Below are 19,245 nucleotides of genomic sequence, written 5' to 3'. Positions count from 1 at the left end.
AAGACGAAGAACTGTATTTTACACCAATTATTGACATGGATTAATAGGATAAATGGATCTGGAGTTATTTACATTTTATAATGATAGATGATTTTGGTCTCCAGTGGTTGAATGTAAACATTAGGGCAGTGGTTCTTAACCTTGTTGGAGGTACTGAACCCCACCAGTTTCATATGCGCATTCACCGAACCCTTCTTTATTAAAAAATAAAATATGATTTTTTTCAAATTCAAGACACAGGTATATGTTTTACTGGTGCACAAAATGAACCGTGCATTAACATCACTGTGTTCAAAGAACAAAACCAATACAGTGCATGAACTCACAACAAATTCCATACCTTTTCACAAAGACATGACCTTTTTTAATACTACCACACTGAAATGGTTTTAATTTTTAACCTTATGTATTCCAATAATGAACTTATTGTATTTATGCTATTTATCATTTTTAACATTTTAACACACACCCATCACCTAATTTCCATCAGGCTACAATAATAATGAATATTTACTGCAAATCAATGTGACTGACGGCTTTAGTGTAATACGATTTCTCCATCCACGACGGTGCGTCGGTTGTCACATGATTGTAACTGACCAGTGCGGTGACCAAAAAATGTAAACAAACGCTACACATGGCTGCCTCCGTGGTTAACAGGAAGTAGCAAAAGTCATAACATCGATGTGGAAAATACTCAAATAATTAATCGTCAGACGAGTGGAAGAGATTATAAACACTTCCGGATGTGTTGTAGTGCTATAAGCAACAACAATACACCGCGTATATTGGATGTCAATCAGAGAAAGAGTCTCCGAAGCCGTTTGTTTACATATACGGACCTAGCCCGACACACACACCCGACTAATGAGTCGAGTGTGTGTCTTGACCTCCGCTGAACCCCTGAGACTGACTCACCGAACCCCTAGGGTTCGATCGAACCCAGGTTAAGAACCACTGCATTAGGGTGTAAGAAAATATCGGTACTGCAATATATCACGATATTTCCTGTCACAATACTATATCGATATTAAAAAGTACTGTATCAATATTTTCAGGTATTCATTCAAATGCAGATATTGCGGAGCTTCAATTTTTTTGTTTTTCTTTTTTGTTTATATTTTATCTATTCTTATTTAACAGTTTTATTAAATAATGTTAGTTCCTTTGTTGGGATTGAACAAAAATAATGCTCTAATGTCAGTTCTGAACTAACAGAATCTGAACATTTGAACAGGATCTGAAACTGTAATGTCTGTAAAACAGAATTTCAGTTTGAACACAGGAACATCTTGTGATATAACATTAGATCCTGTTCTGATCAAATAAAAATATGTTTAGTATTTGTGCAGATTTCTGGTGTAATTCAATTCTTCCAGGAAATAATCATTTAAAAAAAAGAAATAAACAAAAAATTACCTTTTTAAAAGTATCATGATATATGGTATTGTGATCCTAGTATTGTGATTTGTATCGTATCACCAGATTCTTGCTGATACACAGCCCAAGTAAACATGTGACATAAAACTTTTAGAATAACCTGGACTTCTGAAGTAAATACGTGCATAACCTGTAAAGATTTATTACTATTTTTATTATATTGTATCTGATAACCTCAGTGATGATAATGACATTCAAACTAAGGTCTTTATGGCAGGAGTCATTTTATCTCTCGCAGGTTTTATTTTTGTTCTACTGTTAAGAATAAATTGTTCATATCTTTTTGCTCAAATATTTATCTCTGTTACTTATGGGTTAATTTTAAACGTTGTACTGCTCACTCAGTCAGAGTTGCTTTTAACGATGCATTCCATATTATACGTGGTTTTTATTGTAGCTGTAGTGGTATGTTCTGTTTTAATAATGTTCGCTCTTATTATGAGATGTTAGAGAAAGCAATTTTGAATTTTTGACTGCGTTGTAATTGTTAACTCTGACTTTTATACAGATTCTACACTTGTTAAATACTGACACCAGCATCTGTATACTTGTTATTGAAGATAGGGTGTGTGCATGCATGTTGTTTTTACATTTATAACCCTTTTATTATTTTTTTAATGCTCATTATACTCTATGGACTGTAACTATTTACATGTCTGATACAAATAAATAAATGAAATGAAAAACTGTTTGTCCTTTTTGTGTTTTTTTGCACATATTCTTGTACTTTATCCTGTCACTGCCTTATTGGGATCAAAAAGTTTCATCGTATTTGTTACTGAAGGGAAGGTATTTGTCCTGAAAACCCAAATCTGGACATAAAACCTACAAATGAACTCCACATAACTTTGAACATGATTCCAAAGTGGCTCTGACCTGTGAACGTGGAGCTGATGAACACTCGGATCATGTTGGATCTGACCTTTGACCTCTGACCTCCACCTGGCTTTCCTCTCAGGACGTCCTGCAGAGTGAGGTGTCCTTCCGCCGGACTCTCCGCCATCGTTTCAGTCCCGTCTTCCTCTTCTTCTTCCTCTTCTTCTACAGTACCATCTGTGCTGCAGAAGCCTTCCCTCCCTCAGCTGCCCGTCTCCACAGCCTGTTTATTCCCCTCTGAGCTTTTATCCAAGACGACCGCTCTTCCCTCCAGACCTGCTGTTGTATCTGCAGCTGTGTGCTACTGTAACACACTAACACTGATGTACAACTATAAGAACTACAGGGCACTGAAACTACACCCAACTCTATGAAAGTGAGCCCAGTCTGAAACCCCAGAGCTACAGCACCATCAGGACCAATGTTTGTCTAAAATAAAGTCGAGCACGAAAAAACAAGAAAGCAACAAATTCTTATTGAAGCAGTAGAGTTAAAAAATAAACAGGAGTATTTTCATTTTCAGCAGTATTATAGAGTAAAGTAGCACAAAAGTTGATTTCCTGAGTGAAATTTGAAGAGTCAGACCATTATTTAAGACACAAGAAGAAAATGATTGAACATGCTCACAGGGATACCTTCTCATGTGAGTATATTATGCACACTTTACAGTTCTTGTTATAAAAGGTCATATTATTTTTCCCAATTTGTTTTAGGTCAGAGTTCAAACACTATTCATTTTTGTATTATTTATACAATTCTGACCTATCCGCTAAAATCACACCATCATAAACAATGGAAAATTTCTAGTGACATCCTTCTACCATGTGAGTAAAACATGCACACTGACACATTTTAGCATTTGACCATGTCTCATCTCCTTCATTTTGCTCACCGTCCTCAGCTTCTGAGCAACACTTGGATCTGCACTGCTAGCAATGGTACCATTAGCTATAGTGCTATTAGCTGTAGTGCTTTTAGCTGTAGCACTATTAACAGTAGCGCTCTTAGTTGTAGCGCTATTAGCTGTAGCGCTGTTAGCTGTAGTACTGTTAACTGTAGCGCTGTTAGCTGTAGCACTATTAGCTGCAGCACTCTTAGCTGTAGCACTATTAGCTGTTACGCTGGTAGCTGTAGTGCTATTAGCTGTAGCCCTATGAGCTGTAGCACTATTAGCAGTAGCGCTATTAGCTATTGCGGTGTTAGCTGTAGTGCTGTTAGCTGTAGCGCTGTTAGCTGTTGGGCTATTAGCTGTAGTGCAAATGGTGTTGTTAAATGTTTAAACGTTAGCTGGCCAAGCTTCTGATTTTTCGACAGCATGGTCTCTTTTCAGTTTCTCCCCAAATTTCTGCTGCGAGTTAACAATATTTCCAACTTTATTTCTGTAATTCTATAATTCTCAGGAGATCTCACAGTGAGACAAGTTCATGGGTCCCTTCACCGGCACGCCATCTTGAAAACCTTGGACACAAACAAACAAACAAATAAATAAACAAATAAACATATGTATTATGTACAGTTCTGTACAAAACTTTTCGTAGGCCTTTAGATTTGTTCTTTTTGCAGTGTTGAAATGAACATATATATTTATTTTTCAGTGTCTTTTCTTCAGATACAAGAAAATACAGGAAATATGTGCACAGCCTTAAAAGAGAAACAAAAACCAAACTAAATGGGTTCCAAACGTTAAAAGGAATTGTATATTAACCAATGTTGGTGTTAATCATTGAACTATGTCAGGATGCAAAAACCCAAAACTAAGTTATCCAATTTATATATATATATATATATATATATATATATATATATATATATATATATATACGTGTGTGTATATTTTATTTATTTATTTATTTATTTTTTTTGGGGGGGGTGCATCAAAAAATATGGTTTGTTGACATTAATAACATGGCATTTAAAGGGTTAAAAATATGACAGTTATTGAGCATTTGGTATTTTTGTTTATGGATCAACTTGATGAAACACAAATTTAAAAACAAAAAGAAAAATTTAAGAAGTAAAACACATGAAAAATATTTTGATATTACTACAGCACTTCATTTTTTTTTTTTTTTTTACTTTTTTTTGTATTTCAACAACTTGACCCATACACAACAATACCAAATACTTAATAACTCATATTTTTAACCCATGTTTAGAATGTGAACAAACCATATTTGTTGGTGCAAAAAACATGTTTTTTTGTTTGTTTGTTTAATATACTACCTAAATATTGGATTCATTATTTTTTTACTTTTCCATCCTGTCATATGTCAGTGATTAACACCAACATTGGTTCATATACATTATTATTTTTGGTTCTAGGTCAAATGTTAAATGCTAAATGTGTCAGTGTGCATTTTGTACTCACTTAGTCGAAGGGTGTTAGTGTAGGAATTTAACACTGTGTACGATGGGCTGATTTTAGTGGATGGATCAGAATTTAAAAAATCACGTAAAAATGAACCACTTCTGAATTCTGACCTAAAGCAAATTTTGAAAAATAACACGACCTTTAATAACATGAAGTGTAAACTGTGCATAATACGCTCACCTGGATCCCAGAGGGTTAATTTGACTCCTTTCTCATTAAAGTGTCTTATTATCTTTGTATTTATCTTGTCAGGTAGAAACACAGTTGTCACCTGAAGGATCAAGTGTTCAGCTGGGGATTGGTCGACTGGTGGGGGGAGGGGCCTCTGGGGTGGGGGGGCCTCTGGGGGCCTCCGCGCTGCTGCTGCTCAGTAATTAGACCAGAGATGAAGATGATGATGAGCTGAAGAGGCTTTTCAGAGCTGCAGGGCATCATCTGCACAGAGACACAAACATCTACATGACAGAAAAAAAAACACCTGAACATGACTCAGGTGTTTGTCTGTAACCCGTACAGACCCAGAGCCACTTTTGTGTCAGTTCCCTAATTATTTTTTCTCTATATTTAACCTTTATTAAGCAATTTATCGCCATTTATTATATTATCCTCTGTATTTTGCATTTTTCTGTGAAAATCAGGTATTTTCTTATATTTAATTCACTGATCATTTAGATGTTCATTAAAGCTCAGATTAAAGTTGATGGTTATTAAATCAAAAACAGAGAAAACTGAAGAAAAAATTACTTTTAAAGTAAAATCTGTCATTAACTGAACATAAACCCAGTGTGTCCATCCACTGTCACTGATCCAACTCCATGGGTTTTACTGGTGAATCAATAGTTACAATTTTTTTTTAATCGATTTTCTTCATTTTATTAATTATTTTGGCTGTTTTTGTTCATTTTATTGCCTTTTTTCTACTTGTTTCTCATTTATTTTCAGTCATTTTGTTCATTTTATTAATTATTCTATTTGTTTCTGTTCATTTTGTTGTCTTTTTTTGTCAATTTTGTTCAGTTTGTGGCTTATTTTGCTCATGTTTCTTATTTCACTTTTTTTTTTTGTAAATTTTTGTTCCTTTTATTCATTACTTTGGCTGTTTTTGTTCATTTTGTTGCTCATATCCTTTTTTTTAACATAATTTTTGTCTATTTTTTGCTTATTTTTTCACATTATTTATTATTCTGTATGTTTATTAATTTGTACTCATTTCATTTAATATATACATAAACCCAGTGTGTTCATCCACTGTCACTGATCCATGGGTTTTACTGGTGAATCAATGTTTATATTTTTTAATCCATTTTGTTCCTTTTATTCATTACTTTGGCTGTTTTTGTTCATTTTGTTGCTCATATTATCTTTTTTTGGTCCATTTTTTCCCTTCTTTTTTCACATTATCTATTATTTTGTATGTTTTTATTAATTTGTGTTCATTTAATCATATATATATATATATATATATATATATATATATAAACCCAGGGTGTCCATCCACTGTCACTGATCCAACTCCATGGGTTTTACTGGTGAATCAATGTTGGAGAAGATGACGGTGTTTCCACGGTAACTACAGAGACTTTATTCCCAAAATGCACCTGTGAGAGAATAAAGAGATATTCCCAAAAATAGCAGTGTGTAATTTTCGTGTCCTTTTGATTGTGTTACATGTGGATTTATGTATTAAATATAATATAAAACAATATAAAAATGTGTTTAATCTTAAAAATAGTTTCTCTTTTATCTCAGTGAGTATTTCTTTTTCAAACAGACCCAGAGTGCTTCCAAACCTGCTTCAGAACATTCGTCTACATCTGGGTAGAATTTTTCGCCCCATGTCCTGTTTTTAGGACCGCTTTCAGAGAAGCACCCATATATATTTCAGGGTTGTTGTTTTTTTCCAGTTTTTCAAATCCCCACACTTCACAGGCACACAGCATAAGAGGTGGAACTAACTTGTCAAAAAGGTCAAGGCTGACCTCTAGTGGTAGGTCAAATGTTCCACTTTTACACCTGCAGGTTTCTAAGTCCAGTCCCCCCCCCCCAGGTACTAGAACTGAACAAGTCTGTGGGATGACACACTAAAGGTTTTCAAAAGAGCTAAACTAGTCCAGTTGAACCCACAAGAACTACTTTAAGGTACCTTATACAAATATGGAGAAATTAGAGATAACTCTGTGAACTGTATTCAAAAATGATATTCAAAATCTATGAAAAATACACAAAAAACACCCACTAAAATGCAGTTAAATATTCAAAAACTATGCAAAATACACAACAAAAAACAAAAAACAAAAACACAGTTAAATATTCAAAAACTATGCAAAATACACACAAAAAACCCCCCACTAAAATGCAGTTAGATGTTCAAGAACTATGAAAAATACACAAAAAAAACCCCACCCACTAAAACGCAGTTAAATATTCAAAAACTATGCAAAATACACAACAAAAAAACCCAAAACACTAAAACGCAGTTAAATATTCAAAAACTATGCAAAATACACAAAAAACACTAAAATGCAGTTAAATATTCAAAAACTATGTAAAATACACCAAACCCCCCCACTAAAATGCAGTTAGATGTTCAAAAATTATGAAAAATACACACACAAAAAAACTAAAATGCTGTTAGATATTCAAAAACTATGAAAAATACACACAAAAAAAAACACTGAAACGCAGTTAAATATTCAAAAACTATGCAAAATATACAAAAAAAAACACTAAAATGCAGTTAGATATTCAAAAACTATATAAAATACACACACAAAAAAAACACTAAAACAGTTATTCAAAAACTATGCAAAATACACAAAAAAACCCCACTACAATACAGTTAGATATTCAAAACCTATATAAAAAAATACAAAAAAAAAAAACAAAAACAAAAAAACCACTAAAATGCTGTTAGATATTCAAAAACTATGCAAAATATACAAGAAACACTAAAATGCAGTCAGCTATTCAAACACTATGCTAAATACAAAAGAATGTGCTTGAATATATAAACACTACACTAAAATAAAATAAATTATGAAAAAGATTTGCAAAAATACACACAAAAATACATTTAAACTACATGATGAAAATGTTTACATCTACAAACTATCCACTAAAAAAATGAGTAACCTGAACAGCCTGAAACTGAAGAAAAGTGTCATTTTAAAAATATTCTGCCTCAGTTTTATCATTTCACATGTTCATTATAACGAACAGATCACAGAACTGTTTAGGACCAAACCATCTGTTTCAATCAGACCTTAACTCAGGCATGTCCAAAGTCCGGCCCGGGGGCCAATCACGGCCCGCGGTCAGATTTTATACGGCCCACAGCTTGGGTTTTATAATGTATTCTTTATGGCCCGCTTGGACTGTTGAACCGAGTACATGAATCATGAAAGTTTCAAAATGCAGTTTCTCCTTTCACCTCATGGTGGCAGCACCACTTTAACTCTATCTGGCTCTGTGACTTTGCCGTGAACCCTTTTCGCTAATTTCTAACCATGGCGCCTGTAAATAAAAAAAAAGGAAAGTTGACAGTGAGGGCCACCACTTCCAGGAGAGTTGGGAATTTACAATTTTTTTTCACTGAAAATCGAGGTGATTGTATTTGCCTAATTTGTCAAGAGTTTGTTGCCTTGTTTAAGGAATTCAATGTAAAGACACACTAGCAGACAAAACATGCTAACGCATACGACAAGCTAGCAGGGAGTGAGCGTTCTGAAAAAGTGAAGCAAATTCAAGCTGCTTTAAACTCACAACAGTGACTCTTCATGTGAACCTGGGAGTTCAGTGAATTCACCACCAAGGCAGGATACCAAGTTGCCAGGTTAGTTGCCTATAATTGCTGGTGTTATGTACTTGTAGATATGATACAAATATTACTTTCTGAATGATTTTGTGAAAGACAAGAGTAAGAGTCATATGTTTTCATCTTAAACGTTAACAGACTTTACATTACTGAGTAATATATGAGTAATGATTACTCATATAAGTCATGTTTAAAATGAATGTGGGGTTAAGATTTTTATCAACTTTTTGGAAGTTTAAGATACTCCACACAGTTTGTTCTATGTTATCTGACTCCAGATGTGAAAGGAAGGCAGAAATGTTTTTTTTTTTTGTTTTTTTTTTAATTTGTTCACACCTGAGTGGCGTAGATTTGGTTACATTGCCATTTTAAAAAATGATATTGTGACAATGAAAATAAAATTATTGTAGAACAGCACATTTATATGTAATTTTTACTGTTTAAAAAACGTCCGAAGGGACCACTGGCCCCTGGCAATCTCCACATTATCAGATCTGGCCCTCTTTAAAAAAAGTTTGGACACCCCTGCCTTAACTCATCATCTACATCTGATTTTTACACAAAACTGATAAATTCCACTGGATTATTTCTTACAATAACTACAAGCATATTCTAAATAAATTAAAACATTTTTCTCATGTTTATGTCACTAAACTCAGGGTTCATACACATTTTTCAAGGTCAAATTCAAGCACTTTTAAGGGTCATTTTCATCTGAAACTGAATTTAGGATGTTTTAACACATTTTTCTCTGCATTTTTTTTTTTATCGAATTTCAGACCTTCCATTCACATAAATAACAGTCCAACAGACCTCAGTTATTATATCCCAACAGTCACAAAAAAATTCAATAAAAATGCACTAAAATACACACAAAAAAAACCTATAAAATGCAGTTAGATATTGTCTTGTTTAAGCTTTGGTAACATTTTAAGAACATTTATATTTTATATTATTCAAAATTAGTTTATTTGAGTAGATAAGGAATGATTTTTTTTTTTTTTTTTGGTGATGACAGTTTATTTATTTTTCTTATTAATGAAACTGGGCACTTTACAGTTTATATTTTGCACAAAATTGACTTAATTTTTTTTTTTGTATATATATTACAGTTAAAGGTATGTTTGTTTACAAAGTTTTGTAAATATAAACAGACACCTTTGACACAGGAACAAATTTTGCTTTTGGACCAAATAATCTGTTTCAATCACACTTTAACTCATGATCTACATCTGATTTTTACACAAAACTGATAAATTCCATCAATTCGATGTCGCTCAAATTGAGTTTATATCGATTGTCTAATAATTATTGTGGATAGATTTATATTTAGCAGAGGATTGAAGGGATTTCGGGGATATATCCTTGCTGACAGCATAAGCCTCGTTTTAAAATCTGGTTTAAAAAAAAAAAAAGGGAACATTATATATTTTCACTGTCAGCTTCCATACTGTACATGTATCTGTACGCAGAAAATCAGAAATATTCTATCATTAACATTTCCACAACATATATAGTACAATCATCTGATGTAAAGCATAACAGAAAATAAAATTATTCCAAATTCCACATGGATCTAAAAAATATAAAATGTACTAATCAATGAACATTTTTAATTTTGTTATTTTCTCAGACTTTTTTCCTACTATTCATCTTTAAACATGCAGTTAAAATATAAGAATAAAAACTTAACCGATGTTCTTGAGATCCAGTATGTGCTACAGATGTGCACAGAACAATATAAAGTAGTCATTAATTAATTATTAGGCAATTAACTGCATCGAATAATGGCTCCAATATGTGTGTGGACTTTGGTTCCTAATCGTTATCAGGTCGGTGTTTATGATGTCCAAGTCCATGTTGTATCAAAGTCCAGTCCACCAGTGGTTCTGCTGAGTCAAATAAAAATTCCAAATATGTCACAGACTTTTCCCTCTTGTCTGTTTTGCTGTGACGATAAAAGCGCTAGTGTTTGCTTTAAACAAATACTGTATATATGAAAAACAAAACAAACACACAGCAACAACAGTGTCGGTTACCACGGTGAAGCCGGTGATGGAGTTGACTGAAACTGTGTCCTGAAACACGTCTAATCCCAGAGCAGCGTCATAATGTAGTAACATTAATGTAGACCAGGGGCCGGGGCGCCGTAAAGGGGGGGTAAACAGGACAAATTCAGCATGTGTGGGGGGGCCCATAGAGCAGGGGAGGGGGTCCAGTGGAGACAGGTTCGAAGTTGTGAAAATTTCGTGTAAGATCCGCTGTATAATAGAGGTGTAGAAGCCAGGAGTCGGATGTTGAAGGTGTGTTAAGTTTCAGTTTTGTTTCACGCCAGTGTTAGTTTCATTAGTTCTGGACCGCACACTTCTGCATTTTCAACCCGTTAGACCAGTGTTTCTCAACCTTGGGGTCAGGACCCCACGTAAGGTCGCCTGGAATTCAAATGGGGTCGCCTGAAATTTCTAGTAAGTGATAAAAATAAAAATAAAAAGGTACTAACAAAAAATCTATGTTGAGTTGACAGAGACAATCACAATCCATAAAAGACAAACTGAAGCTGAAACTGAAGCACTGTGGTTCTGTTTATCTGTCAGATGTTCACTGTGGTCAGTTTCAGATGCTGCAGCTCTTTCATAATTCATAGTTTCAGTTCTTGTTTGTTCAGTATTAATTGTCCTCCTTGTAAATCACAGCTGGACTGACTGGACAGATCCTGACCAAGGAAAATCACATTCTCACTTTGTGCCATAATCTACACCTGGATTTACTGCCTCCATCCGGAATAATATACATTATACAGACTAAATGTCCTCTAAAATTAATGTTTATTTGCAACATAGTATAGCAAACTATTACATGATCAAAAACAAATTCATTTTAGCAAAAAAAAAAAGTCTGTGTTTCGAATGTCTAGGGTCGCCAAAAAATTGAGATGTTAAAATGGGATCACGAGATAAAAAAGGTTGGAACCACTGCGTTAGACGGTGACATGAGAATGGAGCGTTTTTCCACTCTGGAAGGTGGTTTCACTTTTTTGCGTTTTCAACCTCCAAAAACACCGTGGCTGTCTAAACTAAAGGCACATCTGATAAAATATTTAGTGGTGGTGTACACTGGACCTAAAATCTACTGTAAAGTTCATGAACTGGTTGAACAAAAAAAGCTTCATCCCCAAGATATTTTCTTTTTTCACTGTACGAAGGTGAAAGAACACATCGTCTCATATTTGTGATCTGAATAGTCATGAGGGTGCAGGAGGACTTGGTATCCAGTTTGTCTCATGGATTTAACTTGTGTACGCCCACATCTCATCTTTGACAAACTAAACGTCTCCATTTTCATTGTGTTGTTGTTCAAAATCCATTAAAAACCTTTAGCATTAGGAAACCCTGATATACCAGATTTCTTTTTATGCAGATGATGCTGTGGTTTTTATTTCACAGACTGAACAATCTATGTATTAATCACTGGCTTCTACATAAAACTCCATGTGGATCTGAAATATATGTAAACAGTCTAATAGACTAGGTTAAGAAGAGCATGTACAAAATAATAATAATAATAATAATAATAATAATAATAATAATAATAATAATAACAGATTAGATTTCTATATGGCTTCTCAAGGCACCCAAAGCACTTTACATTATTGATCCATTATTCATTCGCTCTCACATGGACAGATCTTAATGAGTCTGTTTCACGTCCTGTAAATGTAAAAGATTAACTTGATGCAAACATTTTGCGTTCCTTCACAAGTTATCAGTTGCCCTGCGTAACACCAGCAGTATGTGTTCTGCTGAATGTTTATGATCCTGAAGTCCATGTTACACAAAGATCCCGTAAATCATCACAGCATCTCCTGGAACATGAAAGAACAAGGAAGTAACTGTTTTTCTGGTGGCAATAATGCAACTGAGCTCTTCTATGAACTTTCTTTCCTTTCTTTATTTAGGATCCCCATTAGCTGTACCATAGCTACAGCTATTCTTTCTGGGGTCCTTACAATAATCTTTACAACTAGTCAAATAACATACAATATAATCATACAAAACAAGTCTCACATACTACATAACATAAAAGAAAATAAACAGACAAAATACAGACACGGCAGCTCCTTTAGGTCAGCAGTGGTATAGTATATACAGTACATCTATTCAATTAGCCCAGGTATCATTCATGAACTGTACTGGGTTGTAGCTCTGAGCTCCATCCTGTTCCTCTGATGATTCCATGATCTCATTCATCTGCTGAAATAAACCTGACACTGAGCACCTACTTCAGTCCTCCCTTAACCTCCTCAGATCCAGCTATGGGTTTTCTGTCCACATTTGTGGACAAGAGTTTCACAACTTTATACAAAAAAAAAAAAAGAAAACTGTCCACCACAAAGGATATTCCATAAAATTTTTTTTAAAAAAGCTTGTACTTGACATTTCCTGGGTCTCAGGAGGTTAAAGCAGTGATATTTTGCTTTTTTAAATGGAATTCTTCATTTTCCAACATTTCCCTGTGGTCTCCATAAACTGTAAATGCTCTGCTTGGGTCTGAATTCTTCATTCATTCAACTCCACAGGTCCATCTTCAACCCTATTTCTGAGGAATGACACCAGAAAGGTGGTTTGGAGCGCTGGCCCTTTAAATGCACATGAACCACTTCAGGCCCCGCCCCCTCCAGGTTGTTGACTGTGCTGCTCTGTCCCATTCAACCAACAACTGAACATTTTAGGTACATTTTAGGTTTTATATTGGGTTTTTTTTATGTAAAATGATGAGAAGGTATTTTTAGGACTCCAAGGTACTTTTCCTGTTTGGTTTTGTCTTTTGTCTTTTTACCTCCGCCAAGGATGTTCTGTTTTTACCAGCGTTGGTTTGTCTGTTTGTGTACAAGATAACTCAAAAAGTTATGGACGGATTTGGATGAAAATTTCAGGAAATGTTGATACTGGCACAAGGAACAAATGATTAAATTTTGGTGGTGATTGGGGGGCGGGGGGCACTGATCTGCCTTGGTGGAGGTCTACGCTCTCCAAGTGCTTCTAGTGTAATCTGTTTTTTGTCTGTTGTATGTTTATTTATTTATTTTTTTCTGTCTGTTTTCTGTCTATTGTCTTCTAACGTGTGTGTGTGTGTGTTTATATACACATATGTGTATAGTTTGCCTGTTGTCTTGGTTTTTGCATACTGTCATCTATCTTATTTTCTTTTGTTTTTTTTTCCCTGATGGCTATTGTTTGTTTTTTTTTGTTGTTTATTTTGGTTTTTGCTCATTGCTTTTTTATTTCTGATGACTTGTAGATTCTTGTTGTTGTGATTTTGTAAGTTAAAAAAAAAAAAAGAAAAGATTACTTTAAAAAAACAAACAAAAAAACGAACATTTTAGGTAATCAGCTCAAAGTTTGGGCATATTTTCAGTTTGGACTACAACCACCGCTGCTGACAAACAATTATGGCGTACTCTGAGAAATGTTCGTCTTGACCGTATATGTGCGAATGTCGTGACATAACTAGTTAGAAAATGTAACAAATTAAGAAGGAACTACAAAAGCACTCAGAGAGCACAGACCTCCGCCAAGGCAGATCAGCCCCCCCCCCCCCCCCCCCCATCACCAAAATTTAATCATTTGTTCCTTGTGCCAGTATCAGAATTTCCTGAAAACTTCATCCAAATCTGTCCATAACTTTTTGAGTTATCTTGCAAACAGACAAACAGACAAACCCTGATGAAAACATAGCCTCTGCCGTTACACTTGGCAGAGGTAATTAAAACTGGTTGTAGAAATCCACTCGATTTTTACCAAAATATACATGAAGATAACTCTGCAGCACCTGGAGGGTTCAAATTCAAACTTTATGAACTATTAGTGTTCAAATACACAAATAAATGAACCAAAGACTAATAAAAGTGGGTTTAGATAAATATGACCCCTTTAAGGAAACTGAATTTTTTGTGGTAGTCTGAAAAAAACTGGACTTTAAAAGTACATGTAAATGCGTTAACTTGTCTGAAACTGAAGTTTTAATAGTCAGACTAACACACCTAGATAATGTGATGAAAGTGGATCTACTCCTGCATGTAAACAGACCAGTCGGACCAGAACTGGACCAGGTGATCTGACCCAAATCCCGACCTGGAATCCAACATCATGCATCAGATCTTAAAAATGTGTACAAATTTGCGGCCTTGTCCGCTGTGGTTCCTTTAACAGACAACGCTACCTCGCTTTTGACTATAGTTGTGTCTGTGACGGCGTAGGTTCACACGATGAAAGAGGGTCAAAACAGTATTTGAAATCTCTCTGACGGGACATTTTAGAGACAATGTGACAGATTAGTGTCGCTAAATGACCCACATTTTTACTTTCAAATTCATTTTTGCTTTAGTTGGACCCTAATGGATTATCCAAAACAAGGAGCTACTGCATATTGAAATAAATGTTGGAATGGTAATCAATTAAAGTTCGCTCTCTGACAGATATTACTGTGTTTTGACCCAAGAGTGAATATCGCCACCTGTTGTTGTGGAGGAGACATGATTTCAACAATAAATCGATTTCACTTGAGTACATGTAGACCAGGGATTAAAGCAAAAATGTTTCATCTGACTGAAAATTTTCTTCTGGTCAAAATCATTGGCCACTATTAAAAATGATGCAATACAATACTACTATAGCGTACAAGTTTATATCGTCAAATTTGGCAATACTGTAAAACACACTGAATGGGAGAGTGTACAGGTGTAGAAGATTAGTAACGGATAGAAAAAATGTCATGAGTGGTATTGGTGGGGGGTCTGGGGGTCCACCCCCAGAAAATTTTTTAAGCTTCAGGTCAATTTTGGTGCTCTGTGGTTAATTTTAAAGGATATGAAAACCTTTGAAGCAAGTGAAAATCATAACTAGAAGTAAGTAAGTAAGTAAATTTTATTTATAGAGCACTTTTCACAGACAGAGTCACAAAGTGCTTTATCAATTCAAATCAGAATCAAATTAAGTTTACAGACCCAACAGAATCCTTCAGGAGCAAACACATGTGATTGGTGACAGTGGAAGGAAAAACTTCCCTTTAACAGCAGAAACCTGGAGCAGACCCAGACTCCTGAAGGATGGACTTCTGCCTCGACCAGTTGGGGTTAAGAGAGAGAGAGAGAGTAAAGGAGGAGAAAAGAGAGAGCGATAGAGATATAGAGAGACTGGGGGGGGGTGGGGGGGGGATGACACATGGAGTACGTTATGATGAATACATAGAGTGTAATCAGTCTGTGGTGGTCCTGGGTCAGGTGGGAGACTAAAAAGCCTTTTTGAACAGGAGGGTTTGGAGGTGTTTCTTAAAGCTCTGTACAGAGTCCATGGACCGTAGGTGTAGAGGCAGGTCATTCCATAGACGTGGTCCACAGCTTTAAAAGACCTGTCACCACGTGTGCTAAAACAGGTGCGTGGAACCATCAGCAGGTGCTGTCCTGAAGACCTCAAGCTACGAGTCAAGCTGTAGGGCTGGATCAGGGAAGCAATGTATGCAGGGGCCTGGCCATGTAGGGCCCGGAAAGTTAGCACAAGAATTTTGAAATGAAGACGATATAGAACAGGAGCCAGTGGAGAGATTTAAGGATGGGAGTGATGTGGGTTCTCCTGTTTGTGCGGGTCAGGAGCCTGGCAGCAGAGTTCTGGACAAACTGTAGACGGGCCAGCTCCTTCTGTTTAAGCATGTAAACAGGCTGTTACAGTAGTCTAAGCAACAGCTTAGACTAGAAGAGAACCTTAGAAAAGAAGAAAACCTTACTGCAAAAAATGAGTGAAAAACTTTTTATTTAACAATTTAGGAACTCCTAAAACATAACTCCAACTCCAACAGCACATGAATTTTGGGGAAGCACCAATATCATGTTCTCTTTTGATTGGAAGAAATTACGTCAACTGAAACAGAAATTATATTCCGTTCCAGATCCTCTCTGAGGGTATTTCAAATACAGTGGCTTTGCAAATACCAAGGGTGATACTCATTCATTCAGTTTTATCTTCATACTGTACCACACAGATAGAAATAAGATGCTAAACGGGTCAAAATAAAGCACTTATGCAGTCGGGCGCGTAATCGCGTAAGGCCGCGGCGCGCACAGCCGCACGCACAGGAAGGGCACATACACACAAACACACACACACACACACACACACACACACTAGTCATATACCAGCAAGAGGAGATAAGCTATGAACCCAAACATGAAGGTCCATGTAGATCAGTTGTGTCTTCTTCCCTTTTCACTGTGGTTCTGTCATAATGAAAGCTGCTTGTTAGCACTAAACTAAAGTTAGTCTGGAGGCTGAACTTCGGTAAAGCTGAACTTGTCCATGTGTTTCTGAGGCACAGAATGAGCAGCGTTTCCTTCCAAAGAGAAATAGTCATCAATCTGTCCTCCCGACATAAAAATAAAGAAGTCATCTTATTATCAGCACTGTTAAACCTATCAGCCCCTGTACCTGTGTTCAACACCTGCAGACCCAGGACAGCAGACCCAGGACAGCAGACCCAGGACAGCAGACCCAGGACAGGATTGCGGTGCCGACTGGACTCCGCGAAACACGTGGGGAAGTTACTTCAATATGACTTTTTTCCCCCCTCAGTTTTTCCATTTGACGGAAATCTGTCGTGGTGACGGAGTACTTTAATCCCTGATGTAGACTAGGACAAAGACAACAGAACAATTAAACGGCTGTAAACGTACTCAGTGGGATCGTAGAAATGACAGCATCGACACTGAAACCACATGGAACTGCAAAACTACTAAGTTTAGACTTCTTCCTACTCCGTTGCGACCATGCAAAATTCAGACTTGTGTGTGCTTGAAGATAGATTCTGTCCATTTAAATGTTTTATTTTGTTTTGTTTTATTTTGTTTCTTTGCATGTTCGAAATAAATGAATAAATCAAACCAAACCACTGATGGTACAAACATGAATCCACATCCTCAGAGCACAGCTTATGGAGCCCATGAACTGATTCTTCATATATTATATTAAAAACTTAAAGCAGCGTATGACTTTCATCGCACATTTGGTCAAAAAACAATTATGTGAAAACTCACACAATACATCAGTACAAATATTTATTTATCTGAGAAATGCAGTAAGACATGATGAAACACCCGATGCAGATGTAAACTCACATTATTTTCATGGTTTGAAAATCGCGCCGTCTTCAATGTTTATTTATGAGCCGAAAAAAAGAGTAGAGATGTGAAGTCATTTTTTAAAACGAGGGCAAGATTTGAGGAGAGACCAAAACAAATATGGTGACAACAAGCAAAGGAAGTGTGTCCACTAACGGGTCAGAAAAAACAGAAGGAATCACTGAAAATCAACTGTCATCTTATAACACTGATAAACTTACAATTTTATCTACTGGTTGTGTTTTACATGTTTTTATCCTATTATTTTGTATCAGCTTTATTCTTATTTTTATTATTTTACCCTATTATGTATTTTGCTCATATACACAGGGTGGGGAAGCAAAATTTACAATATTTTGAGGCAGGGATTGAAAGACAGTGTATGACCAATTAGTTTATTGAAAGTCATGAGAATTTATTTGCCAAAAGAAAATGTCCATAATAGAAAATGTTTTTATTCTATGTGTCCTCCTTCTTTCTCAATAACTGCCTTCACACGCTTCCTGAAACTTGCGCAAGTGTTCCTCAAATATTGGGGTGACAACTTCTCCCATTCTTCTTTAATAGTATCTTTAAGAAAGTGGACATTGCTGTGTGATGTTCTATTGGTAGCATGTTCTAAAACGCCCCAAACAGCAGAATTCAGAGGGTTTAGATCTGGGCTAGAAGGCGGCCATGAACATGATTCCCAAAAATTGCTAAAGTTGGATTTGTTGCTGTTGTCAACAAGTGTTTTGGTGTTCTTGTGTAAGATTTTAACTTCAAATCATATTTTACTGCATTTCTAACTGTCTTGTTGTCTACCTCAAGTTCAATTGCCATTTTTCTCATGGATTTGGTTGGATCCTTTAGGATTTTGGATTTGAGAGCTTTAATAAAAGCTTTGGTACGTTTTTTGTTGCTTCCTCCACTTCCAGACTTTCTGGTAATAGTTTTGCTCATAGTCATTCTCTTCTTTCCATTATAAACAGTCTTTATGGACACTCCAACTATTTCTGAAATCTCCTTTGGTGTGACGAGTGCATTCAGCAAATCACACACTCTTTGACGTTTGCTTTCCTGATTACTCATATGGGCAAAAGTTTCTGAAAAGGTATGGATAATAGTGTTAGGTATGATTATGACATCAGTATATGTTTGGTTTCAAAACAATTGACGTAGTGCCTGCTGAGAAAAAACAACTAAATGTTCGTTGTAAATTTTGCTTCCCCACCCTGTATGTACAGTACTTCGTGCTGCTTGTGTTATTTTACGCATGATATATAAATAAAACTGACCTTGTCTAATATATATACACCCACTGATCCCATTAGAATGAGATCAACAGCATTTAAACCATTTCACCTTAAGTATTGGGATGGTATGGCTGATCAGTTTACACTCAGTATATATATTATACAGAAATAAATGTGGGCGCTTCTATGAAACTGGGTTTATGTTGGTACCTGGCACTTCTCCAGCTTTTTAGACTCAATCATAAAAAGTAAATGTAGACATATTTCCTCCCAGGATGGACCTAATGACCTCAGAGAAATGCAAAAAAATTACAGTGCTGCTCTGACTTTTTTATCAAATACT

The sequence above is a fragment of the Sphaeramia orbicularis genome, chromosome 4 (assembly GCF_902148855.1).
Source record: "Sphaeramia orbicularis chromosome 4, fSphaOr1.1, whole genome shotgun sequence".
Taxonomy (NCBI): Eukaryota; Metazoa; Chordata; class Actinopteri; order Kurtiformes; family Apogonidae; genus Sphaeramia; species Sphaeramia orbicularis.
The sequence above is the reverse complement of the archived record's forward strand: the minus strand, read 5'-3'. Positions refer to the sequence as shown.